Genomic DNA, 27,873 nt, shown 5'->3' on the forward strand with positions numbered 1-27,873 from the left:
GCAGTCTTATTTATCAACAGTACTGCTCTGACAAAGAGTTTGTTTCAACGCCATCCCAAGTTAAGGGAAACTTGATTCTGTTTTTTAGGGGTTTTCACCAGTAAGATTAAAGGACTTAAAACCTAAAGATAAGGAGTTCAGAAAAGGGAGCACATACTAAACTTTGAGAAAACCATGCAGAAATAAAGGAACACTGTGAGGGAGAAGTCCTGCGCCTGAACAGCTCCACAGGACACTGAATACCCGAGTCCCTTTCCAGCTAATAGTATCTTCTCATATTAACCCTTCTTATGGTCCAATGTTGGACGTGGCCTGGAGATACGACAACATCTATCCTGTGGATAGACTAGAAGAAAAAACACAGATGAAAATGCTACCAACCCTGCTGGAAGGGAGTGCCTGCCTGCTCAGCAGGATAACACCTCTGCAGTCAGTACTTCTGTCAGCAGCTGCTTATTGCCAAGGCACTGCCTGCGTCCAAGAGAAGGGGAAGAAGAACTGCATCATTTGGGGTTGTAACACAATCCCTGCCAGGATAAGATGGTTTATTCCGCCAGAGAACGCCCTACTATATAGCTCTAATCTTGCAACGTTGATATTCCCACAAAGAAAGCACTATGACCTACATCCTACATGGCCCATCCTGCCATCCTGTCTGGATGTCTTTCCTGTGGAAGGGGAAAGCTGATGGACCAACTAAGATATGGGCATGCTGGCTCTGCTGTTGTGTCTACCTGAAAAAAAACCCTCTAGAATAGCCTGCTTGTATCCATTGACATCTGGACTCACAACTCTTTCCTCTCTTTCTACTGGCTCTTCATCGCATGCCATGGGGAATATTTCAAGAGGAAGCATTAAAACTTTTAGCACCAGCTGATGAAATGTATCACCCATGTCTTGGGATGTAGCTGTGGACCCACAGTTTACCCAGAGAGACTGTTAGCACTGAACTCGTGTCCTGCTTTTATAACTGAAAAGTTTTCTATATCTGAACTGCATTAAGGACCATCTTAAAACCTATTTCTTTAGACACATGAAATAAGCTACCTCTTTCATTTCCCCAGATTTTTCTGCAGGCAATAAGGTCAACAGAAAAATAAAAATACTGAGGAACTTGCATCAGGTGCCTGACACACATACCATCATGCAGGATTCATTTATAAACACACCTATAAAATATCATCCAATGCAGATATCTCTGGATATGCTTCCAGCTTTAAAAATTCAGGACCATTCTTCAATGGCTCTTTGCAGTGAGAATTCCTTACTGATTTCCTCTGGGCCTCATGGATAAAAACTCTGAAATTGCCAACGTACATGTGACTAGTACCAAACTGCTCAGCGCTGATTCAATAAGGAATATTTTATGTTGATAAACACCTGAAAGGTTCTCTCTGCCCTCCCTTCACATTCTTCTCCACACATTCTAGATTATTCTAGCTCTTACTTGCAAAAGCTCATATTCTTCATGGGTAGACATATGCCAGGTTTTGGTGGCCACTTACAGTTGTTTCTGTGTCTGTGTGAGCTCACTTAAGTTGTTCTGGAGACTTCAACAGACAATGGATCTGATTTTTACTCCCCAGAGAGAAAAAAACAAGTCCAAAGCTACTATAAAACCCAGACCTATGGAATGCAGGACAGTCCTAAAGTTGGAGAGGCTGTCACTGGCTGAACATAAGGTTAAGCTTTGAAACTATCCACAACTGCATTTTAGCTTCTTATTTGAAAGTGGGTACCAACCTTCCATAAAATAATCATTAGTCCTTCTAGAATAAGAAACTGCAAATTACCTTGATTCCCTGCTCAGCTCTACAAAGTTCACTAAGCAGGTATTGGTAATTAGCTCTGATTTTTACTACAGTTGAAACATTAATTATTTAATAAGTTTTGAAGAGCTTAAATGTGTTTCCTTCTCAATGAAATATTTATGCTATAGGACAACCAACAGCTTTTTCTGTTCATTCAAAATGAAGGTATTTAAATAGATAAAAATAATGCTCAGCCCTGGGGGAGCACAAAATGTATTTGGAAACTGGTGAGCTGAAGAAGTTAGCAATGAGTTGTAAGGAATGTGCTGGCAAACTTGGAGCACAAATTGGGAAAGGCTTTCTGAAGATCTCCATTTTGTGTTTCAATCCAACCCACACGTAAAGTCAAGCAAAAGTCTAACCAGGAAATACCACTATATGATCATTTTTTTCTTATACTCTTCATCAGGTACCTGCTTTTAGCGATAGCTGGAGACAGCATGCTCAGGGAGATGGAGCAAACCCAGTCCAGCCACTACTGTGTCCTAACATTTTGTTGGAAAGAAGCCTAAGCATTCAAAAGTAAATTCAAACCAAGGGGCTACCATGAAAACACATTCTGGTTACAAAATGTTTAGTCTTCAAGCAGTGAATAGATAGGTTAGACTCCTAAGCACAGCTGGCTTAGCCAGCCAAGTTATTTTGAGACCTCTAAGGAAAGATTTCCAATTGTGTGCCCTCTCCATGTCACTGGGGCTTCAGATTACTTCTAGAGGTCCTGACAGCAGGAATGGCAACGCTCCGCCTCATACTCAGTGTGAGCCAGCTTCCCAGCAGTCAGTGTCAGATGGATTGGGACTACACTTTTAAAAAATGTATGTAGTTTATCTGAGAAAACTGGAACTGTAAAAACTTATTTAGCAAAGCATATAGACTAACAATTTCATTTAATTGTGTCAGGAGAGAATAGGCGGCAGCAGCAAAGCAGATATAGCTAGATCTTTCCTAACCAAAAAAAAAAAAAAAATCCCTGGGAGAGCTGAAACATCATCACCAAATGTTGCATCCCTAATTATAATATACACTTACTATAAAGATCAACAATGTTTTATTTATGCTTAAAGTACACCAGTAACTACATTCTGGTGGAAAAATGTACTGCTTTGTTTTCTGGTAAATTGATTTCTGGGGAGTGATACTTTTGCTTACTATAAAATAAAACTTAGTTCTGAAAATGTTATTTCCATTAAATTCTAGTGAATTGAATAAAGACCCTGTGAAGAATATGACAAACTTCCTGTTAATCATCTAATCAATAACCATTATAAAAACTCGCCTTGATATTTTATTCCACTTTTCAATAATTGCTGTAGAGATGTATTGTAATTAGCACTGACTTGAATTTAATTGAAAGGTTTTTATCATTTAATGAGTTTGGGAGAGTTTGTGTCTTTTTAAAAATACATATAATCAAATCCTCAAACGTGCAGACCTTACTAAGTGGCATTCTTTTTCTAGAAAAGCACCAAAAAAACTGTATTTTTTTTTTTTTAAGAAAGTTCCAATTTTTTTTGAGTCCATCACTAGGAAAACAAGAAGGTATGTGCAAGGTCATTCAGGAGGCAATAATTGCTTTCTCTGAACCAGAAAAATGAAAGAACAGTACCACATGAAAATTTGTGATCTGCTATATAGGATAAGCAGCAAATTGGATGTTTTGTGTCACTAGCCTCTCTCACCTTCACACACACACACACGAATGGTGACAGAACTGAGCAAATGTGAGAAACGATCTTGAAAATACGCAGACACACAATGCAGCATAAAGAGACAAAGGAGGAAAATACCTTGGAAGTAATATTTGGGGGGATGCTAGAAGCCTTAAATGTCAGACAAGAGTTTAAGAGTAACAAGTGACAAGAATTTAAGAGTAAAGGCTCAAAAATATGACATAAATTACTAAGAATCTGAAAATAGCTCCCACACTGCTTAGGCTTCACTGGATTTCAGAGTGTACTGAAGACTAGTTATCTTGAAACACAGTCGCTCCTCAAATATAAAGCAACCATTTGCCTGTCTGGACGCCCACCTGGGCAGCCTGCTCTAAGGAACCTGCTTAGGCAGGGGGGTTGGACCCGATGATCTTTCAAGGTCCCTTCCAACCCCTTCAATTCTGTGATTTTGTGATTCGAAGCTACTTATTAAGAACCAGGTAGGAACTAATTATGATGGAACTTGATGAGTATCCAGAAGAAATTACTATGGGAACTAGGAATTGTTTCTCTTGAAAGAGTAAGAACATATATTTTAAGTAGAATAAACCCTTAAAAAGAGACCATTTGTGACAAAGTATGGCGTGTCTGTAAGTCTATTCCTTAGAAGACTATCAGCATGTATTTGTGGAGAAAAGAGGCTAATGCTACACAAAAATTTAATAATGATGGAAAATAATTCTGAAGCATTAACAATGCATTTTTCACCCACAGTTCTCAAACTGATTAGCTGATGATGCTAATGCGACTGTGGCTATTCCTCTCCTCCTCTTATTCGCAATGAAAATCTGTGTTAAAATATTGAATGGAAATCATCACAGTATATGATTTGTATTAAATTATAAAGCTTAATTAAATTATATAAGTACTTTTACCAAAACCACCAGTCCTTTAAACCTTAGTTTCAAGAGGAACTTATGTGTGTGAAACTGTTAGAGTCAAGGTTGTCGTTGGGCACCAGAGATCTGTAAATAATGCTCTCAAAGTCATAGGTTCTTTCATTCTTTGCTGAGATAATTGAATTAAAATTTGGTGGGGAAAAGAAGTGAGGTGGTTGTGATGGTGGTGGAAAAGTAGATGTATTTTCCTCCTTTGAATTGTGAGCTGAACACTCTTTGTTTTGAGTACATCTGTCATTGCACGTAGTATTATGAGTAAGAGATGGGTAATAGCCCTTCCCAAGGAACGCATGAAGACCTCGTGAGAAACATCTGCAAATTAAACCAAAAGCCAAGACACTTTCCTGTTTAGTGCAGCCAACTGATGAAATCAGTTTGCAGTGTATGAATGAACAAAAATACCTATCTTTAGGTTGTGTTTCTCGTGATAAAGCTGAGAGTCACGTGCAGCAGGATTTAAGAGATCTCCAGTCTTACAAACCTAACCCTTGGATGGGACTCACAACCCACGTGACTAAGTCAGACTTGTTGCTTTTGTTCTACCAGATAGGGCATTTGACATAGAGGCAAACAGAAATAATGCCCTATTGGCTCTGCTACCCCCGGTGAACCTGTAGTTCTGTGGCTTGATCTAAAGCTGATGTGCTGCCCCTAGAACTGGCAACACCTTGCTGAAGCAGCAGATATTTATCCCAGACATGGATCTCAAATAGCTGAGGGGACTAAATGGCTTATTCTGTTCAAACTTCAGAGTTTGCACAAAGCCTCTAAACAAAATACAAAATTCCAGCCTTACAACTTCATGATTCAGAAACACACACCAGTCACAGAAATACCCATCAGTAACTGTCCCTCCTAAGAGTCCTTCCTCTCCACTGCTCCACACCTTGCCCAAATTTCCACTGACTTCTGGTGAAATAACCTTATGTAAAGCACTGTATACTTCCACAACACATCACTATTAGCCCAGATGAGACATCGTACCGCTGCTTTAAGGTCTGACCAGGAAAAACAAAATTATCCCTTCTCCCAATATTTATGAGATTTTTGACTACATCACACACTCTGTGAGCTGTCATGTATTGCATCTACTTGCATAAGGATTTACTGCTCCTTCTTCCCATATGCCACTGAAATATGTGCCATTTGCTAGTGTTCCTAAACCTTCCTTTGCAACATCTGCTGCTCTAATTAATACGGCTGATGATAGCAAAGTGATCACACAATTCTAAATATTAACACACAGGGAGTGTCAGTACTCTTCCCAGCTAACAAAAGGCTGTCGTCCAAGTCTCCAGAGGAGGATGTCATTATAGTGAAAGAAAGCACCAGCCAGGGCTTTGAAAACTCTTTGACTCAATCTCAGTATCCTCTTGAGATTACCAGTGCTCAAGTGGCTTTAATTGCAGACAATCCTTAAGGGGATCTTGTAGTTTGCCTTTGCTAGTAGTGACACTTGTTGCTGGGACTTGCCATTCAGGGAAAAGCGAAAGAGCCCAGCTTACTGACAGCTGGAATATGTACTTGAGGTGAGCTTTTAAACCAGCCAAGAAATAGCTTAGCACCCAACTCCACTGATTACTAGTGGCAGAAACAATCAGATTCTCAGAAGTGCCTTAAAGACCATCTCCTTTGGCTGGATTTAATCCACAACTCTTGGTATCTTAGCCCGAGTGATTACTGTACTCAAAACAGCCAGAATACAGTTGGTTAATGTGAACTTTTTGTTTGTTTGTTTTCCTTCTGGAAAAGTTTCTTTTCCTTTTATAGCAATTCAAACCATGTGTGATGATTTAGGATATACTAAGTCCATCCGTACACTTATTTTTCACACTTGTGTAGAGGTGCTTATTACTCCTTCCGGGTAAATACTTATTATGTGTGAAATGAAGTACCAAACTGTTGTATGTACAAAGAAAATGAGTCCCTCCTGGTCTTTCTTGCACTATATCCACTGTGATGTGTAGTGAACACATACATAAATTCCCCTGGAGCTAGACAATTTCATGCCCTATTTAGAATTCTCCCTTTAAAACGAAATGATAGGGAGTTTAACTCACAAAGAAATATTTTGTAAAACTGATATGTTATTTATATTGCACCTGTGACAAAAAAAAAGGCAGGAAAATGATCAAATTTGCCTTTTCTCTTCACTTTGATTTCATCTTTCAACTTTTTTTTATTATTATTATTTTTTTATAGGCTTTCCTTTCACGCTAACAGGGCACATTCATTTTCATTAAATTTTTTTTTTTCATTTGACAATTCTGTCAACATCAGGCATTTTCTAAAAGATTAGGATCATTGAGTCCCATCATTATGTGTCCTTCTCTCTTAAGAAAAATCAATTTCTAACTTAGTATCTCACAAGCTACATTTCAATGGTAGAATGGGTGTTTATCTTAATGGTCTCTTAGTCCTGAAACTCAGAAATATCCTCAAAGTCAAGTGTAAATAAATGTGCATATAAATATATGTGTATGACTGTATATACATACCTATATGTACAATACATATATATGTATAAATTAAGTCAATATTGGCATTTTTAAAAATGATTGTAGCATGCATAACCACAAGTATACACACATCATTATAAGCCTCTAAGATAACACAGATCATACATGTTTCCAGACTGAGAACTGAAAGATCAATGTTTTTTTGACAGAGAGCAGAGAGGAAAAACAAAATAAAATCAAATGAACCACAATGACTTATTCTTGGACTTCATGACTCTAAACAACCTCAGAAATAGGAAATGGATTTTGATAAAGGTATAATGATGTCTGAATGCTGAAATAAAACTGACTTAAAGAACTAACTATGGGAGCCATACTACTGTTTAGGAATTGTAACTGTTCTTGAAAAACCCCAGAAGCTGGAAAATTTGGATTTTCTCAATAGAGAAGAACCACCCATTCTGGCAAGACACCATGTCAACAGCTAAACTGAAAAGCAAATGAATATCACATAGATTTTTTTGAGACATAAATATTGTTTATAGTAGCATGCTTATCTAAAGTATTTCCCCCACTCACAAAAAAAAAAAAAAGAAAAAAAGAATTCTATTTAATTATATCTAACCCACAAATTCTGCTCTAAGAAGTTTAATGATTAGACTTTCAAGACTTTAAACTGCTTAGCCTTTTGATCCTCTGGCTTAACAGCCGAACTCTCTTCAGCAGATTTACATTAAAAGAAGTAAATCTGTTGTGATCTGACTCCACTGGCAAATATTTATTTATTAAAGACTGTAAATGCTGTTTCTTCTTCTCTGCATGTGTAACTTTCCTTAAAAATCAGCCATGTGAAGGAGGGGAAAAAACAGCTGTTAGCTTTTATTCTTAAAGGAAAAGTGTTTTTAATTTCTTTTTCAAGTGCTGTCAAGAATGAAACAGAAATATGTTCTGTAAGCTGCAGTCCACTTCTCTTCCTCCAGCTTCTGTAATTTGATATATTCTTTTTCCTGTGTCTTTTTTATATGCCTATGTTAATTATAATAGACACACTACTCAGATCCTTTGTCCATCAACCAATTCACACCCAGTTTAATGACTGTGAGATATATTATTTCATCTAAATGTGCTCTGTATGCTAACAAAAATCTTTGAGTACCTAATGAGCAAAGGACTTCCACTACCACCGTGGAGAAAAAAAACAGCTTAATGACTTTTCATATCCTGTGCCCAATCAGGTATGCCAAGCTGATGTAACGCATTAAGCCAAACTTCCAACAACCATGTTTTTCCATGTTCTCCCTGAACAGTACGACTATCTGCTAACTTGTTTACTTCCTCCAACACGCTCTGCGAAGATGGCCTTGGACAACCCTCCACATTTATCCCCTAAGATTAACACTTTTAGGGGAAGGAGCTGCCTTGGACTTGTTGGATCTTCTGTATCCATGTGCACTTTTATGTGTTCTTCCAAGTAGTAGAGGGGTTGTTTCTGTATTTATTATTATTTTTTTAATAAAGTTGCTTTTACTGGAAAACATCGTGGTTTCCTCTTACAACTATCTGCAGTCTTGACTCCTTGTAGGTGATTAATGGACCTGCTGATAGTACCAGTCATTTTCTTAAAAAAGCACTCTAATAGGAGGCCTAAGATAAAGAGATTTTCATGCATGAGTGATTGTAAGCTCATTGCATTTTTATAGGGAGATGAAGTGGCTGATTGCCACACAAATGTTTCCATGGCTATTATGTGAAACTGTATTTACAAGGTAGACGCAGCCTCCTCTACAGCAGTTATTACCAGCTCTACTTCGGAGCTTTGTAGACAACAGGAAGCAAATCTGAATTCTGAATAGCAACAAGTCAAAGAAAGATGATGGCTTTTGTTCCACAAACCTCTTTATGCATAAAATGTTTATCTCTAAAGCAGATCAGATCTACCTGCTGGATATAAGGTATGCTGAAGTTTGTTTTTTTTTCCAAATCTGCGACTGAATGAAGTAACAGGATTGCACCACAGATTCTTCTCTCACTGTTATGAATTTGGTTCAAATAAAAGATACGCTGTCAGCACGTCTATTATATACAAAACACAAAGAGGGAAGAATTAGCCCATCGATATTCTACCCTGAAACACCTTCACAAGATCCCTTTCCCTCACTCTTTCTCTTTTGGCAAACACCTAAGCCCCAAAAGCATCGTTTGTGATGTTGAAAATGGAACTGGGTAAGGACCAGGGGGAAAATTAGGTAATAAAGTAAATATCACACTTCCTACATTCACCTCATACTTTCTGCAGTGTTCTTCTCCTAGAGTTCAAGAAGTTCGTGGCATTAACTCCAACCTGAAGTACAAGAATCAGAAGTTTACAAGGTACAGGACATTTATACTTTTCTGTGTTTTAGGTAGGACTACAGTCACCAAGTTTTAGGTTTCTCAAAGCTACAGATTAGGGCCTCCATAGCCAATTAAAAGGGAGAAAATCTCCAGGGGCGATGAACCTCTTTTATTTTACATACTTAGTCACAGAATTAACCACTGTCTGGAAATTTCTACGCAAAACAGAGTGAGTCTAAATAATCTCTTCAGATGATGTGCATAACTTACAGAAGACTAAGATGGGCTGTGATGGGTATCACCATTATTTTGTAGTCCAAGTCTTGGACACAATTACAACATTAAAGGACTTGAATAGGAAGCATTCATTAATGCAGGGTTTGCCATCTTCTGTCTCTAGCAGAGGATGTGTGCACTGACTTCTGGGTTTCCTTGTGGGAACCCTGAACTTAGACAACTGGACAAAATGCTCCAAACTAAGAGGAATTTTGTATTTGATGCCTACTACTACAGACAAAAAAGAGCCTGAATATACTACCCTGGATTTCACTATCAGGATTACCCTTGCTGCAATAACATTAGTGTTGGCAGTTAGATTTTATGGAAGAATGGCAAAGATTGCAAACCACTCACACCTAGTGTATCCCATATCCAGTTCTACAACTGCAGCTTCCGATGATAAAATGCAGCTTTGTCTCTCCGGTACTGAGCCATGATACATGTCTCCAGTGGCGGAGGCTCCCTGCAACTATAAAAAGCCACTTCCTACTGATAAAACGATTCTGCACTGTTGGTGTTACACTGCGACAAGGCAAAGCAGTTGGTGCAATAACAGGGAGTGCCAGGCAGGCAGCACTACTGTAGCTCTCAGTAATATACTGAGACAGTAAGACATGTCAATTTTACTTGCTATCAAAAAAAAATATGTTTGTGGAGCAGAAAAGACAATTTGCAGGGAGATTACTGGTAAGGTAAACAGTAAAAACAGTAAAAATAGGGGTCGTATGTCTGTACTGCTGAAAGACAGTCTTTACTAAAGGTATAGTTTCACCTGATACAGCTTCAGAAGTGTAAAAGTGAGTGGTCTAGGTTTAAGCTAGCTGGCCAGCATTCATCTTCCAACTGGCTGAGGGTGCTGTTTGCAGTCTTCTAGAAATGTGAGTTTTATAAAGCCTGAACTAGGACTCAGTGACGTGCTATAACAAGCCCAGACTTTTTGTGTTTATCATTTTTAGAGCGGGGACAGGACAGAAAAGTTTCCCTAGCTCAGAAATATGCAAGAATACACTGGGCTTGTCACTCTGCAGATTTCCAGGTATGACTTGGGTGAGGACAGTCCAAAATTGCATTAGTGTGTCACCTTCAAATGGCTGGAGAGGATGGCATCTGGCAGCTCCTGGAGAGCAATAACTGAAGCTGGTACCTGTTCAGATACCATGGAAATGGGCGCAGATGACAGTGTGCTGACTGGAATTTGAAAAAACACCATCCCTTGCATCTTCTCAGTTGCCTCTCTTTCTCTCACTATCCTATCTCATGGAGGTTTTGTACTGCCATCTTTTGGCTAGCCTTATCACCACTGGAAAAAAATAGAGAAAGTTTGAGAAATACCTTGCATCTCCTCCCATCTTTCTCTGCACCTGTGCCAAAGAAGCAGCCCTCTGGTGGACCTTCATGTTTATTTCTGAAGCCTTCCTAATCAAGGTCGTAAATGTGCTAGGAAGCACATGCTCTGGTTTTGACCACAATGTCCAGTGCAGCTGCCAATTACAGTCAGGGACAAAAAATCCACGATTTTCAGCCTCCATTCTGACTGCGTGGCTGCAATGTTGTGCTTGATGCACAATAAGATGCTTTAGTTAACATGACACTGCATATCTATAAACTTGCTTAAACAATTTCCGCAAAATGGATTGAATAATGCTTAACTACTGAATGTAACCAAGGAATATAAGTCACATTGAACATGAAAATGTTAAATACTCTTTTCATTCCATTGTACAGAAATGCATAATCCTCCTGGATTTAGTGACTCATTAGTGAAGTCATTTTTTGAGGAAAAAATAAACTGTATATTCGTCATTCAAGTAAAAAAATCCATTCAACATGTACTTAAATCATACTGAAACCATGTTCTTGGGTGCTGCACTGCCTAAGAAGAATTCAGGGAATACCTCTTGTATTAGGAACCTTGTGCCTCTTTTATAAATTCTTCATCAAGACAAAAATTTTGCTTTTACTTAAAGAAGAAATAATTGCTTCGGCAGAGGAGGAGAAGACTTGGGGAATGCTTTACTTTTAAAAATAGTCTTTGCTATTACTTAGATGATTTAGGAACATCTTGAATGCATCTGCTAAAAGCATTAATGTGGAAGGACTATAATTACAAGAGTTAGGAAAAGAAAAGGGATACATTCTTAGAGGAAAGCACCTCTAAATATTTTATTTTATTTTATTTTATTTTATTTTATTTTATTTTATTTTATTTTATTTTATTTTATTTTATTTTATTTTATTTTATTTTATTTTATTTTATTTGTTTCGTTTCGTTTCGTTTCATTTCATTTCATTTCATTTCATTTTTTTCCAAAAGTTGTGCTGGACATTGTTCAGCTGTGACCCAAGTACAGGAAACATCCTGTTGTAGGCATGTGCCTTCAGTCTTGGAGATCATTGCAATAGGAAACTACCTCTCTGGGAGGATGTTTCAGTGAATAAGCTGCTTAGCTGGCCATGATGAGAATCACAGAATCACAAAACAATTGGGTTGGAAGGAATCTGAAAGGTCATCTAGTGCCAACCCCCCTGCCATGGGCAGGGATACCTGCCGCTAGACCAGGAAGCACAGACTAAACACGTGCTCAGTATGATAGAAAGGGAGCCACTCTTAGATCATGGCTTCACCAAACCCCGATTTGCATATGCATGCATCTCTTTGTGCTTGTTTATCAACAGAACAAATCCTAAATGAATAAATGACAGTGCCAGGTTCAAATATTGACTGAGCAACTAACAGGATCGTAACATTTTTTCTGGGAACAACAAGATTTTTTGAACCCTCCAATTCTTTCAAGATCAGCTCCTGCCTAAATCAACTTGGAATCTAAGCTCTGGGCATACTTGTGGGCTTTGCGCCAAGACAAGTTTGGGTTTTCTAGCTGCCCAATCAAATTTTTGATTAAAAAAAACACGCCAGACCAAAACTTAGGCCTTCTTCTGACTCTCTGCCCCTTGATTTCTGCATCTGTATCTGTGTAAAGAACAGCGCTTGTAAGACAGAAAATAATGAACTTCCGAAGGTTCATTTTGACTTGGACAGATGCCTTCAGGCAGAATGAGGCTGCATAATTTAGCATACTAAGTTGCTTTATAAAAAATGCATGTTGTAATTTGTGAGAGGAGATTTTCAAAGTGTTGTAAAAAAAAATGCTTTAATGCTGGATCAGAAAGGAAAGAGGCTGCAACAGGAACTTATCAAGGCATCTGCCACAAAAATTTATTTTAGTTAAATATAGAGGGCAGGCAAACATCAAGGAAGGAAGACGTGTTATAAAAATCTTTCTATTCTAGCAGCATCTGCAGTAGCTGTGGCATGAATGTTATACTGTCTATAAGGCTTTGACAAAGGCTCAGAAGAAGAAAGAAAAATTATTTTTTGGCCTGAGAACTAAAAATCCCTCCAAATATCTGAAGTAGAAAGAAAGGCCTTCAAATCCTCAAAATGCAAGCTCATGCTGGGAAAGAAGTTCTGACTCAACCCATAGCTGGAGAGTCTGATTATTATTAAAAGACATCTGCGAGCAACTATAGCTCTTATGGATATTTTCTTGTGCAATTCCTGCATAGCTAATCCTGATATTTGTGATAGTGTATGCAGTACCCAGAGTTCAGCTCCCTACATGGTCTCATCTTGTGTGTATCAGCAAGGCTCTTCTGCAGTCATTGCAGATACATTGATTACACCAACCTTATCTACTAAAACTCAAGACCTGTCTATACTCATAAAAGTGCTTTAGCTTTTTTTTTTTTTTTCCCTATCAGATCCTATATCTGACAGTGAGATCAACACTTTCTGTTTAGGGGAACAGTTTTACACTGAAAGAAGCAAGATTTAGATTGGGTATTAGGAGGAAATTCTTTATTCAGGGGGTGGTGAAGCACTGGAAGAGGTTGCCCAGAGAGGTTGTGGATGCTCCATCCCCAGAGGTGTTCAAGGCCAGGCTGGATGAGGCCCTGAGCAACCTGATCTAGTGGGTGGCGTCCTTGCCCCTGTCAGGAAGGTTGGAACTGGATGATCTTTAAGGTCCCTTCCAACTCAAGTTGTTTTATGATTCTGTGAAATTCAAAGAGATACTTCAGTTTCTGTGTTGTGTTTCTATCATGTCATTTATTTCTATACAGCTTCAGGATTCTTTTTCCCGTGAGTAAATACTTTTGCCCAGAAACCTTTCTGTTTCATCATTGACCTGCCACTTCTGCCTTTATATCTGTATTTACGTTGTATAAATATTTGTGGGTAATAAGAGCTTGCTTTCATCAAGCGTCTCTCAAAAATTTGGTATTTGAGGAGAGATTAGTGAAAAATATTTTGCATAAATCACTTCTGATTTTTTTAATGGCCTTCACTTTATGCTACCGTTAGCTACAGAAGTTGTGCAACTGTTTGATAAGCAAAAGACTTTAGCTTAAAAATACCTTGGAGGCATGAAGTCTTATATTTTTGTAAGATAAAATTAACTCAGGCTTTTAACAATAAATAAAGTTGCCCACTAGAGAATTAACTGTCTACTTGGGGCAGCAGGTGCGGATTTCAAGACTAGGATGACAGGAATAAAACCCATTTGAAACACATACAAACATTTTGCAGAAGACCTCAAACAGTTCAGAATTGGATACTATATAAATAAATACCACTACAAAGAGAAGTGAACGAATGACTCGTGCCCCCACAGATGACTCTCTAAACAAATCTGGGCATACTGTTTTGGAACATTAAAATCTTTTTAATATTTTGGGGTGGGGTGAAGCAACGATTATATTTTATTATTATTATTATTTATTTTGCATAGACAGCCTGCTTTGCAGATAAATCAGGAATTGTTTCCACTGATGCAGAAATAGGTACAAGGGCAGTAACTGAACCTGCATACTTGAGCTGGTTGGGAGCAGAACCAGGAGCAGATGTTTGGAGGGGATATATGCTGTTATCCAGCTGCAGCTGTCTGGAATTTAACATCTTGTGCAAAACCTCACTTCTGATTGCAGAAGAAAAGATCACTACCTCACAAGAACAAGTTACCCCACATTTCTTAAATGTATATCTGAAGACAGGCAGAATCACTGCGTGAGGCTCCTATCACTAAACTAGTGAGGTTCCTTCACTAACTAGTGGGGTACTGTATCACCAGCGAAAATTAGATTGGGTTAGATGAACCCCACTGCACTGTATATACAGGGCTCAAAACCAGCAAATTCTTCTGCTGCCTAGTACAAACTGATAAAAAAGCTGCTTTGTCTGATAAGCTTGTATTAATGTGAGAATGGAGAAGCAAGTAAAAGAGGAACTCTTTTTCAAGGAACTGTCTTAATACAGCCCAGGGTGCTTTACAACAAACACAAAAGACAGCAAAGCCTACCTTGGAACTGACATCTTTTTCTAACGTCCTTTATGTAGACCTCTTAATCAATGCTTATACCCATAAATAAATAAATTATTGAAATGTCCCCAAAAGCCTACAATCCTAAAACACCAATCCTCTCATGCTTACTCACTCATGGGTACTAACTTGTGCAAACTGACGCACTTTTTTCCTGAGACTACACACAAAGACATCAGGAAAGAGGGCAGTGGCTCCTCCATTTGAATTTTCTTCATCAGTTGCATAACACTGGCATTTCTAATTTATTTCCAAAGTGTAAAAGGAGATCTCTCCTTATAAACATTTCTGCTGGCAATTTGCTCACTCTCTTATCGGTGTGATCAATGATGAAGGAATTTCATATCTTGAAATGTTTAAATGGAAATTTAGGACAAATTTACTCTGGACTTAAGTTCATGAGTATTTGTTTGTTTTTCTTTTTACCATCTCCAGTTGCCACCGGCAACATTTGGATAGCTATAAACAGTTTCTAAATATTACAGAAGTGTTTTTTTGTTCTGCTCGAAAAACTTCAACCAAGAGGCATGACAAACTGCATTCTTTGCTGGCAGGATCCCCTCTAGACAGGCTTTTGCTAATAAACCAGCATTTATAAAAATTTCATATTGACCCAATTTTGTTCAAGTATAGAGAAAGAAAGATATTCACGAGTGAACACCATGGACCATTTGGAACGACTCTCTATTTCAGATCAGAAATCAGTTGGATCCAAATGCTGACCTACGTTTTGGGGGAGCTTTGTGGTTAGTGTTGCTCACAACTGGCAAAGTCAAAAGCAAAATCCTTTCTCTGAACCTTTTTGCTGCAGAATTGATAAGAATGACAAAGATCTCTTCTGTGGCAAAAAGTGACATCAGTCCCAAACTCTCATGTTGCGATCTGATGACATTGCAGTTTTTACACAATGGTACTTCCAAACCAGTGTGGCTGATGGCACATGCTGCTCTGACAATATTTCCTCTTAGTATATTAAATTAGCTCTACCATTGTTGTGCTTTGAAAGTCAGTTATTCAAAATCTGGCAGCAGATAGGGAGAATCAAGTTATTTTTGCAATGTATTCAGAATGAAAATCATAAAGAAAAATCTCTTTTATTAAGTGCTTGAAGGATGCTTTTTCTCAATGTCAGTTCCTTTAAAAAATGTACATGCTGACTGTATAGCAATATATTTTCCTAAGAAAGCCCAGTCATATGCTATTAAGCAAATTTGTTTTCAATGGCTGTGGAGTAGAGCTGATCACATTATTTCTTTCAGGTAAATTATCCAGTGAATACTTTTTTTATGACTACTTCATTTCTGACTAGGATCTATCATTATTTGAATGCTTCTGCAGAAGGAAAATATTCTCTGGTGAACCATTTTTTTCCACATTGCCCTCCGTATTCCTGTTTCGTAAGTTGTCAAACAAATTAGCTGGCATATTGTATGAGGTTATTTACTTCTGTTGTTTAAGCAGCTTTCAGAAACTCATCATTTCAAAGCAGGGCTGCTCAGAAATTCCCCGAAATACTTTTGATTTCCAAACCAATTATATTCCTTCAGGAATGCAGCAGAATTATTTAAACTTTCATTGGATCCCTATTGCCAGCAGAAACTGAAAAACAGTTTTTTGTGCCTGGGCCTCTGATATCACATGTGAGTCCATGGTCTATAAAGTCACAATCTTTACTTGGATGGGCAGAGTGGTCTGTCCCCCCAGTTAATTCACCACTTTCCATCCACAAGCAGGTGTTCGGCCATTTCCAGGAAAGCAGGGTTTCATGATGCATAGCAGTTACATGGGAAGACAAACACCATAGCTTTGAATGCCTTGGCCCTCCTTCGTTCCCCATACTTTTATTGCTGAGTATGGCATCATACGGTACAGAATATTCCTTTTGTCAGTTTGGGTCAGTTATCCTGGCTGTGTCCCCTCTCAGCTTCTTGTGCACCTGCAACATACTTGCTGGCAGGATGACATGAGAACCAGAAAAGACCTTGACTCTGTGTGGGCACTGCTCAGCAAGAGATAAAACAAGGGCATGAAGGAGGATGTAGGAAACAACAGGCCAACCAGCCGTACCTCAGTCCCTGGAAAGGTGATGGAACAGCTGATCCTGGAAGCCATCTCCAAGTATGTGCAAGACAAGAAGGTGATCATGAGTAGTCAGCATGGATTCACCAAGGGGAAACTGTGCTTAAGCAACCTGGTTGCCTTCTATGATGGGAAAACGTGACACAGAGTCAAACTGGAGACTGTTAGCTAGCAGTGCCCCCCAGGGTTCAACACTGGTTCCAGTATTATTTAACTTATTCATCGGTGACTTGGATGAAGGGATGGAGTGCCTCCTCAGCAATTTCGCTGATACAAAGCTGGGAGGAATGACTGATACAGGTACTAGAGTGCTTTGCTGCCGTTCAGAAGGATCTCAACAGGCTGGACTAATTTCTTGAAATTCAACACAGTCAAGTGCAATGTGCACTAGGGAGAAATAACCCCATGCACCGGTACAGGCTAGGGGCTGACCTGCTGGAAAGTAGATCTGCAGAGAAGGACCTAGGGATCTTGGTGGACAACAAGTTGAGTCTTCCAGTGTGGGATACATTCCTCTTCATTTACCAGAAAATGCTTAAATAAACAGTCCCTGTGCTGCTGTGCTAGATGCAATACCACTTTATAAAGAAAATTCTCACATTTAGATTTTAACATCTACAAGCAGATAATAAAATATATAGTAGGTATATATATTAAACTGTGGTTTGTTTGTTTTTATCAGACATAGGGATTATTTCATTCCTGCAGCATTGGTTCTCCAATGGGTGTTTCCCAAAACACTAACTTTGAAAACCACAAAGATGCAGACAGCTTTACACATTACAGCCATGTGTCAAAGGAATAGCCTAGAGCAAGCCTAGCAGCCAAGAATAAACAACTAGAAGAAGGTCTTCCTGGACTATAGCAGTTAGAGCATGGATTCATTTGCTAAAACAGTTTTGTATCCTGAGCTACCAAAAACACTACCAAAACCTAAACGGATCTTAAATTTACAGCATGTCTATGCAGCAGTGTGTTAGGGATACCTAAACTAGCTCTGAGCACAATAACTTTTATACAGTATATTGTCATGCAGAAAAGCCAATTCTAGTACCACGAGGCAGCACAGTAGACATGCAAGGCCACACAGCTAGGTCTCAGCAAGGTCTGTCACCACCTAGGCTGCTTCCACTTCCTGAGCTGATATGTTCAGCACTTGCCCTGCAATCATCATGGGGCCTGACGACATGCATCCCAGGGTCGTGAGGGAATTGGCTGATATAGTCGCCAAGCCTCTCTCCATCATATTTGAAAAGTCCTGGCAGTCAGGCGAAGTCCCTGGTGACTGGAGAAAGGGAAACATCACTCCCATTTTTAAAAAGGCTATAAAGGAGGACCCAGGGAACTACAGATCAATGAGCCTTACCTCTGTGCATGGCAAGATCAAGGCAAAGATCCTTCTGGAAGCAGTGTCAAGGCACATGCAAGACAAAGAGGTGATCTGAGACAGCGAGCACGGCTTCACCAAGGGTAAATCGTGCCTGACCAATCTGGTGGCCTTTAACAATGGAGTGACTGCAGCAGTTGACAAGGGAAGACTGACCGATGTCATCTACCTGGACTTCCATAAGGCCTTTGACACGGTCCCACATGATGTCCTGGTCTCCATATTGGAGAGGGATGGATTTGATGGGTGGACCATTCAGTGGATAAGGAGTTGGCTTGAAGGTCGCACCCAGAGAGTAGCTGGTCAATGGCTCTATGTCCAAGTGGAGGCTGGTGACGAGTGCAGTCCCTCAGGGGTCTGTCCTGGGACCGGTACTGTTTAATATCTTTATCAATGACATAGGCAGTGGGATAGAGTGCACCCTTGTGGGTAGACGAAAGGCTCAACAAGAGCCAGCAGTGTGAGCTTTAAGTCCAGAAAGACAACTGCATCCTGGGCTGCATCAAAAGAAGTGTGACCTGCAGGTCGAGTGAGGTGATTGTCCCCCTCTGCTCTGCCCTTCTGAGACCCCACCTGGAGTGCAGCATCCAGGTTTGAAGCCCCCAGCACAAGAAAGATGTGGACTTGTTACAGCGAGTCCAGAGGAGGGCTACTAAGATAATTAGAAGGCTGGAGCTTTCTCTCTTCGCATACCTTTTTTACCTGCTTACTCTTTCCTAGGCAGAGATTATAAACAGCTCAGAATGGATGATCACAATGGTCATTTCTGGCACTAAAAACATACATAGAAGGACCAGAAAACCCAAACCTTCTCTATGCAAGGGACACTCATTCTTGGGAGCTTATCTCTTTTCATTCTGCACAGTCACCCTCCAGATGCCTGCTGGATGCCTGCTTTCTGCAGTCAGCATGTCCAAAATGGGACAATGTGACATTTTGTAGTTGGCAGCCCCTGGCCATAATCATACTTCTGTTCTGCCCTGCTGTCCAATTGTGTTTCTTTGCCGAGGAATGTCACGTCTTTGTATTGTAGAGAGACACAGTTCTGTTCCACCTTTCTGAGCAGAGCCATCTGATTGAACATATGTAGGTAAATATCCTGGCAGCTTCTAGGTTAGCCAAAGCATGAAGAGACTCACCTGACCATTTTCATTTTGATTGCAGAGACCAAAAGATATTTTAATGTTCTCCCTATGAAAGAGCACTTGGTGAGTCTTTCTTAAGTATTATATTTTGTAGCTTCCTTGCCAGTAAAATTATTTTCTCTGTACTTCAGTGGAACATAAAAACTCTAACCTGTCAAGGACAGGAGATGCCATGGAAGTGTGTAATGGCCGTTTCCAGGATAGTGCATAGGCCAGGAACCAGAGGAAACCAGCCCTTGTCAATGGGACCCTGCTTCCTCTTCTGTCCTGTGGCTGGGGAGACTGAGACCCTGGGGCAGGTACAGGTGTATTCTGGTGTAAACTGTATCCTACTCTATCTAGACCCTAACCTAGCAAGGTACAAAACACCTGTCCCCAGCCTACGGAAGCAAGTAGACCTTGGCTATGCAACTTTGCCCTAAGGAGATATCCTTTGTGGTAATGCTTTCTGAACAGGTGCAGGTTGAGACCATGAGGCTGAGTATGGACTACTGAGAAAAGACTGTGTGTCCTTGACCATGAAAACATCATCTATTTTGCCCCCCATGTTGGGGCAGGGAAAAAGAGTGACCATGAAGGCACGGTGGAGACGAAGAGTTATGGATTGACCACAGTCCCCATTTCCTGTTCTCCTGCAATACTCAGGGGGAGGGATGTAGAAGAGGGTGGATGGAGGGAAGGTGTTTTTAGTTTACTTTTAGTTTTTCACTGCTCTAGCTTGTTAATAATAGGTAATATATTACATTATGCTGATCCCGTTTTGGCTCTGACAGTAATTGTTGAGTGATCTCCCTGTCCTTATCTCAACCCTTGAGCCCTTTCCATCCTATTTCCTCCTTCTTTTCCTTTGAGGAGGAGGAGCTAGATAGTGGTTGTGGTAGAACTTGGCTGCCCAGCTGGGTGAAAACACCACAAATAGTTCCTCTGAAAATTGGACTATATCTTTGGGACCAAACATATCACAGTCTTTCTACTTTTTTTTTTTTTTTCATGTACTTCATCCATGCATTGAGTTAATTGTGTTTCTGGGTTACTCCACTAATTGTTTTTAACATTTAACTTCCCTTCCTACTGAATGTTTCCATTAACTCCTTTCTTGAAGGTAGTGGTTTTCACCTGGCATATGTTTTACTAACCAACTAGCACCTTAAAAGTGAAAGCTGCACAAAATGGCCAAAATCCAGTTTTTCAAAGATGCCAAGAAATCACTGTTTTCCAGGCTTGCACAATTACTGCTATTTCTCCGATCTGTTTGCCAAGAGAGGACATTGGTTTTACTTGCTTTTTCTTTGTGAGAAGTGATCACATTTGCCAGGGTATTTTATAAGCCCATCCTCTCCCAAAGTGCAACACTGTTCAGTGCTTCTTTTGGTCTGGTTTAATCTCTGAGGTTCCCAAATGCAGGTATATAAATTCCAGTACAAGAGGATATCTGACAGGAGAACACCCTTAAATCTAGCAGATCAAAGTCTAACAAGATGCAGTGGTTGGAGGTTGAAACTAAAAAATAAGCAATCTGAAATTAAAGGCACAGGTTGTTGCCTTTTTCTTTCTTTCTTTCTTTCTCTTTCCTTTTTTTTTTTTTTTTTTAAGAGGAAAATTATTTATTTCAACATCTAGTGTAGGGGATAGTTGATTTTGTCACCACTTCAAGTCCAGACCAAGGACAAGCAAAAGTGGGTACAGGGGCAGGGGTCTCAGACCACCTTACTTTATGCATGTAATTCAAGTGCCTAAATTAAGTGATCAAGCTTTCTAGGTCCTGATAAAGGCAGTGGAGAGAAAGGGAGGTTCAAGACAAGGTGGATTTAAAGCAGCAGCCTAACAGCTGATCTTAAAATCTCTTCTCAGTGGATGTAGGCTATAAGGGTAGCCTTGGGGTATGGCTTAGCATGATGCAGCTAGTCTACACCCGGATGTGACAGATGAACAACAAAACACCCCATTTGGATCATGGTTACACACAAATAAGCTCCCCCTACCTCTGAGAAATCCTTCTAGCACTACACAGGAGATGGGGTTATGCATACATGAACTCCTGCTGATCTGTAAGTTACTTACACAGACGGATGATCACAGGGCCATCATAGTTTACACTGCAGAGAGACAGATAAAGTAAGTACTGCAAAAAGAGAGAGCAAATGCTGGCCTTCCCTAACTCATTTCCCACTAGTGGTAACCAGGGTGACCAGCACTGCCTTCTCAACCCAAGCTGATTCAAGGCCAGTTCTGATGCCTCAGAAACCTCCAACACACTGATGATTTTTTTGGGGTCTCTGAGTCTGCTAAGCACTTTAGTCCCCTTTCCAAATCTCCCTCCTCTTTTGTCTATGCTTCCACACAGGACCAAACCTCTACTTTTGCTCCTGGACAAACATCTAAACTGAGAGTAAATACTGAAAATCTGCTTGGTTGGACTGTGAGGACAGTACAAGAGTATATCTTTCCTTATTTTTGCTGCCCTAAAATCAGCCTTTTTTTTGTGCATACATCCTCTCCTTCTGTTCATCCCCACCATTGTAGTACTATGTCATGGCTGATGCAGAGCCAAAGATTGTCCTCCAGTGAAAAACCTGTAACTTCCACAATCAAAAAAAATAATAGAAGAGAGATAAATGGATATTTCTCTCATTCTCGCTTTTGTTTTAGAGTAGGACATTAAAAGGAAGGTTGAATTTTCAAAATTAGAAATAAATAATACATGAAAAATACTTTCCTGAAGAGTGAGAAAAGTTCAAGCCGCAATCCAAATTTCTTGTAGTCTCATGTGAAATATTAGATGTGAGGGATAGACTTAGCTAGTGTAAAACAGTTTAGATCTCTTGCTTGAAATGAGTTCTGCTGGTACAGCACAGACAAAGATGGGCCTAGAGTTTTTGTGGTAGATTTGCGGCACAAATTCCAAGCCATGTGCAGACAGTCTATCTCCATCTGCCACTGGCATCAATTTTGACTCCTCTGGTTGTCCTGCCTGGTTCTTGTGGGTCCAGGAACTGCCCCAACACTGATGATGTACACATAACAGACCTATATTCTGCCCTGAGTAAGCAGTTCCTGACTGAATGAAGGTTAAGTGGGAATGCAATCTCCTTTTCTATACTTCTGAGATTTAAAAGAGAATGCCTTACCAAAACAAAACAAAACAAAACAACTAAAAAAAAAGCCCAACACACACACACACACACAAATAAAATATTAAAATTACAAATGGGGAGAGAGAAGAGAAGGACCACACGGAAAGAAAAATATTAAGGTAATGGAGAGAGGACGAGGCTGTCAGGCAAACTTAGTGGCAGTGAAACGACAGATGGGCTATAATTTTAGTGAGCAGTCCCACAGATGGTTCAGCAGATGGATTCTGCTGGGTTCATATTGCTTAGGTGCAGATTTCAGCTGCTGATTGTGACAGGCAGGGCAGCTTCAGCAGAGAGAAGACCCTTATTTTGCCTTGTTTAATGCATGTGCTGTTCTGAAAAAAACTGGCAGTGCAGGAACAGTAAGTGCCACTATGTAAGTCAGCCTTTGCACTCTTTAACTGCCTCTTTGATTCAGTTTTTCTCTGTAAGCTTTACGAAAGGAAAGGTTTGCTGCAAACAGATTTACCATCTCATTTCCTCCAGTTAAGTTAAGTGACAAATGCTACTCTATGGAAAACAAAGTTCTCCGCAGATTGTGATGATTTATTTTCACACACGCACACGAAAAAAAAGAAAAAAGAAAAAAAGGATTGTCCTTCTGGATAGATATGTTTTCTTGTTTTGTTTTGTTTATTTTGATGGAATGTAACTTCTCGAGGTAAGAAACCATCTCCTCACCTTATACACGGGGTCTAGGTTCTTACAAGTATTAATGCAATGAAGAGTAATAAAGCACAATGACATTTCCAAGATGCAACAAAACACTTCCTCCCTAATTTTTTTATTTTTGAATGTTCATGGAACTTGTGGATATGAAGGAAAGAAATTTTTGAACATTTTTTCTCCTAAAGTACATATTGCAAGCTAATGAGAATGACTAGCATATAACAATCTTCCTTTTTTCCACATATAGAGATCATCTTGCATATATTCTTCTCAACAGACTGTCTTCACCCCACATTCTATCCTTTTCAGGTTGAGGCTGAGAGGTGGAAGAAAATCAGATAGGTAGGAAACTCTCAGGAGACACTCGTAAAATATCTGGGTCTGGTTTTTAAACACTGCTAGAGAAATACAAGCGGCTGGACAGCAGTGAATAAAGAAATGGTAGAGGGAGGTGGGGAAGAAAATAATGGAATAAAACAGAATTGATTTAGGTCAAGATCACTTCTAAAGAAGGGCAATAGGAGAGATTCTTTTAAGGTGTCTTTCTTAAGCTGTGTAGTATAGGTTTTATATTTATATATTTATATATTATATACATATATTTATATATTTATATATTATAATAGCTTATTTATAATAAGCTATTTGAGATTTTGTTTTGGTAAAAAATAAAGCTATTTTACAAGAACAGATTGAAGAAGCTATCAGGTGATCCTGAGTTGATTTTGTTTAAGAAATATAAACAACAGTAGTCCTGTGACAACAGTTTGCAATTTTAAAAGGGCAGACTTTGACAAGGGAAGAGATTTAGGTAAGTGTGTAAATCATGGACTTGAAGGTGGATGAGATTCGGAATCTATTTTTTTAAGTAAGAGGAGAAAAGTTATTTGAAATTTGTATTCCAGGATGAAACAAATTAAAAAAAGAATAAAATAAAAACCCTTCTAAAACTCTTTCTCAGCACTTATTGAAAGAATAGTCTTCTCCAAAGGAAAAGATGGACTTCTTAGCAAAGACAGCTATTTCCAGGGCTGAAGACGCATAGTAATGAATTAAGAATTGCTGAAAATAATTCTGAATGAGGTACTGTAAAAGAATTATCAGAAAATCCTCAGACAGACAAATGGTGGCCAAGAAGGCCACCAGCATCCTGGCTCGTATCAGGAATAGTACAGCCAGCAGGAGCAGGGAGGTGATCGTCCCCCTGTGCTCTGCTCTGGTGAGGCCGCACCTCGAGCACTGTGCTCAGCTTTGGGCCCCTCACTACAAGAAGGACATCGAGGCCCTGGAGCGTGCCCAGAGAAGGGCTACGAAGCTGGTGAAGGGCCTGGAGCACAAGTCCTGTGAGGAGCGGCTGAGGGAGCTGGGGGTGTTTAGTCTGGAGAAGAGGAGGCTCAGGGGAGACCTTATTGCTCTCTGCAACTGCCTGAGAGGAAGGTGTGGGGAGCTGGGGGTCAGCCTCTGCTCACAGGTAACTAGTGATAGGACTAGAGGGAATGGCCTCAAGTTGTGCCAGGGGAGGTTCAGGTTGGAAATGAGGAGACATTTCTTCTCAGAAAGAGCAGTCAGGCATTGGAATGGGTTGCCCAGGGAGGTGGTGGTGTCACCGTCCTGACGTGACCAGGGTGCCTGTGTTGCTGTTGCTCATAGACTGCCTGGGCATCAGTTGGCCGGTGGCCAGCAATTGCATTGTACATCACTTGATTTTTTGTTTTATTTTATTTTATTTTATTTTATTTTATTTTATTTTATTTTATTTTATTTTAATTTAATTTTTCAATAAACTGTCCTTTTCAAAAACAATGACTTCTCACACTTCCATCTTTTTTGATTGTATCCCACTGTGGCAGAGTAAGTGAATGGCTATGTGGTAGCCAAGCTACCTGCCAAGTTAAACCTCAGCACAAGGTTATTAAACATTGAGAGATGTGAATGTGACTTTCTTGTTAAAGGACATCTTGGCGCATATTTTCTTTTCCCCCAGAGGGAGAAGGCTGATGCCATAGAGGCAGTGAATGGAAGCCAAGCAGAGCATCCTCTCAGAGTGACAGAGTCAGCAGTACAGGGGACACTTATCTTCATTAAAACACAACCTCAAAAATTCCACAGTCCTGACCCTGGAGCTCCAAGGACACATTAAGTGAGTGTCCTTCCTCTCCACTGCCCAAAAGCTCCTTTTTGACTCATTCAGGAGCTGATCTGTCACTGCCACCTTCACTCTCTTGCCAAACTATTGCTATTGCAAGGGTAGATACTGCTCCCACCCAGACGCAGCTCATCTACTAAACACACTTGTTCTAGTAATGCTATTCATCTCCCTCAAATCAGTGTGGGGCACATGTTGAATCCCTCCTTCCTAACACAACCTCCAGGTTAGCAGTGAATCAAGGCACCATCTTATATACTGCACAACACTCCAGAGGATATTTTAGGTGTTATGTTAACATACATCTCCAGTCCCTTGCCAAAGGACCAGCTGATGGGGAAGCGTTCTTGCTAATACATGGGAAATCGAAGCTCGGAGGCAAAACTGGCTACACTGGCAACTGAATTTCTAAGACAGAAAAATCAGAAAATAGCTGTGTGCTGATGACAAAAATGCTGGCTAACCTCAAAGAAAATGCGTACATCAGTTTAGTCTCTTTCCATAACTAGGAGGGGAAAAAATATTTTTGCAATACGTTTCAGGAAAAAGTGACCTGAAAACAGAGATAAATAAAGCATGTTAACTAACTAAATTAAGATGGGGGGAGGGGAGAAAAAAAGGCACATTTTCAGCTTTAAGGGATGCTAAGAGTAATTAAAACCATATAAAATTCAAATACTAACTTGCAGCTTGTTGGTATTTAAAATTATATTATTCACCCATATGTTAAAATACTGCTACTAAAAGTAATACTGCTTTTAACTCTTATTATAGTAAGTCCTGAAATGCAATTACTAGAGCTCATTTTAGTGCTAAAATTAAAAATTTCCTTTATTTAACAACAGAAAGATACAGAATCAAAGGAGTGACTGGAAACTCTCTTACTTGGCCTCATACTGGACTTGGGCTCTTAGAACATACCACAGAGTGAGTTTCATGGAGAAGAACTCAAGATAAGAGGGAATTTGGGGATTGGGAACAAGCGCTGTGATGGCAGGACAGTACTGTGGCCCTAGAGCAAACAGATTCTTAAAATTTGGAAGGAAAACCTAAGGTGAGTGTGTGACAGTCCTGCTAGCTGCAGCCCAGATAGGCCAGGGTCAGCCTGCATGGTAACAGCAGGGGAAGCAGGCCATCTTAACATTTTTGTTGATAGTTAAATAAAGCACAAAGCCTCTAGGGTGAAGAGTGTTACCAGTGTCGTGTAAAGAACTATGCACTTTACTTGTAAGAGGGAAGCAGAATATATTTATTGATGAAAATATTGATTTAGCAGGACTTAATCGTGAATGAAGACAGCAATTTAACAAAGTTCTAACAATAAAGGAGACATTAACAAGATTTGGGATGTCAAGGTCACTGGATAATTTACCACATAGAGGACAGGATCAGATTACAAGTGTATAGGAAATGCTCACGTCAAGTCACAAGGTTCAGAACGGAGTCTCTTTTTTCTGTCCAAACTCTGAGGAGTCTAGATACAACCAGATCCAATCCCAACCCCACACTTTATGTTTTATGTGTAAAATATTATATTCACAATCTATCCTTTATATCACTTACAGAATCACAGAATGGACAGGGTTGGAAGGGACCTCTGAAGACCATCTGGTCTAACCCCCCTGCCGAGCAGGATCACCTAGAGCACATCGCACAGGATGGCATGACAACAAAGTTTCAGCATGCTTAGAAAATTACTTGCAGAGTTTTAACAAGCTAGCTTTTAGTCACTTACTGACTATCTGTTGCAGGCAATGACTCTCTCCACCTGGAGGAGTAACCTTGAGAGGCATCCCTGCTCAAGAGGAAGATCCCGGCATGCAGCCCGCTTCAGTACAGGAGAGCTCAACAGCCTGTCCCTTATTTATGGGGTAAAATGATTGACTACTAGTCAATATATAGCATGCATGCTGTGTTAGCCCTTGGAACTGTCTCCCCTGAATCCACCTCAAGCCTGGTTGGGCTGCCACGATCAGGTGCATTCATCACAGCTGCTGAAAGGTCAGGCTGGGGGGAAGGAGGGGACAGGGTGGGTACACTGCCACAACAGGATGTTTTCTCCAGCACCATAAACCTGGTAGTCATCAGACTGAATGTGAGGGGATTGCCAAGTGTCAGCTATGGTGACCAGATGCCTAAAAGCCCAGCAACCACCTTGTCCAGTGCAGCCATTTCACTGCAACCATCTCTGTAAAGGGACTACAAGACTGGAAATACAAGTTGCCAAATTTTGAGCCAGTGGCATCAGATGAAGGTCTAAGTTAATCTCCCGGTAATCCACCAGTTTTGTCATGGATATGTGCATGAGGATAGCCTTGCAAACGTATGGTACTTCAGAGGCCAGAAGAGTCTGTGTTGCAGCAGCAGATTGTTGAAGCTGAGAAGTGACGTGTAACCAGAGGAACTGAGATAATATGGCACAGACCCCCATGGAAGATGCT

General features: G+C 39.9%; 1 protein-coding gene and 1 long non-coding RNA gene across 21 annotated transcripts in view; one reads left to right on the forward strand and one right to left on the reverse strand.

Moving 5' to 3' along the window:
- LOC310899490 overlaps nt 1-22,629 on the forward strand; it is a 23,720-nt gene extending 1,091 nt beyond the window's left edge. Inside the window, exon 2 of the long non-coding RNA XR_014584335.1 lies at nt 89-22,629. This is a non-coding gene — a long non-coding RNA (uncharacterized lncRNA). The remainder of the gene's footprint in view (nt 1-88) is intronic.
- The window catches only part of LOC310899483 (uncharacterized protein), a 154,559-nt gene that overhangs the window by 39,038 nt on the left and 87,648 nt on the right, over nt 1-27,873 (reverse strand). The window contains exon 4 of one of the 20 annotated variants that reach the window (XR_014584320.1): nt 21,326-27,871. The exons of the other annotated variants lie outside the window; for them this stretch is intronic. The gene's annotated coding sequence lies outside the window, so the exon portion shown is untranslated. Of the gene's footprint in view, nt 1-21,325; nt 27,872-27,873 lie in introns of those variants that run through there. 20 annotated transcript variants of the gene reach the window in all.

This window comes from Anser anser, assembly GCF_964211835.1.
Source record: "Anser anser genome assembly, chromosome: 4".
NCBI lineage: Eukaryota > Metazoa > Chordata > Aves > Anseriformes > Anatidae > Anser > Anser anser.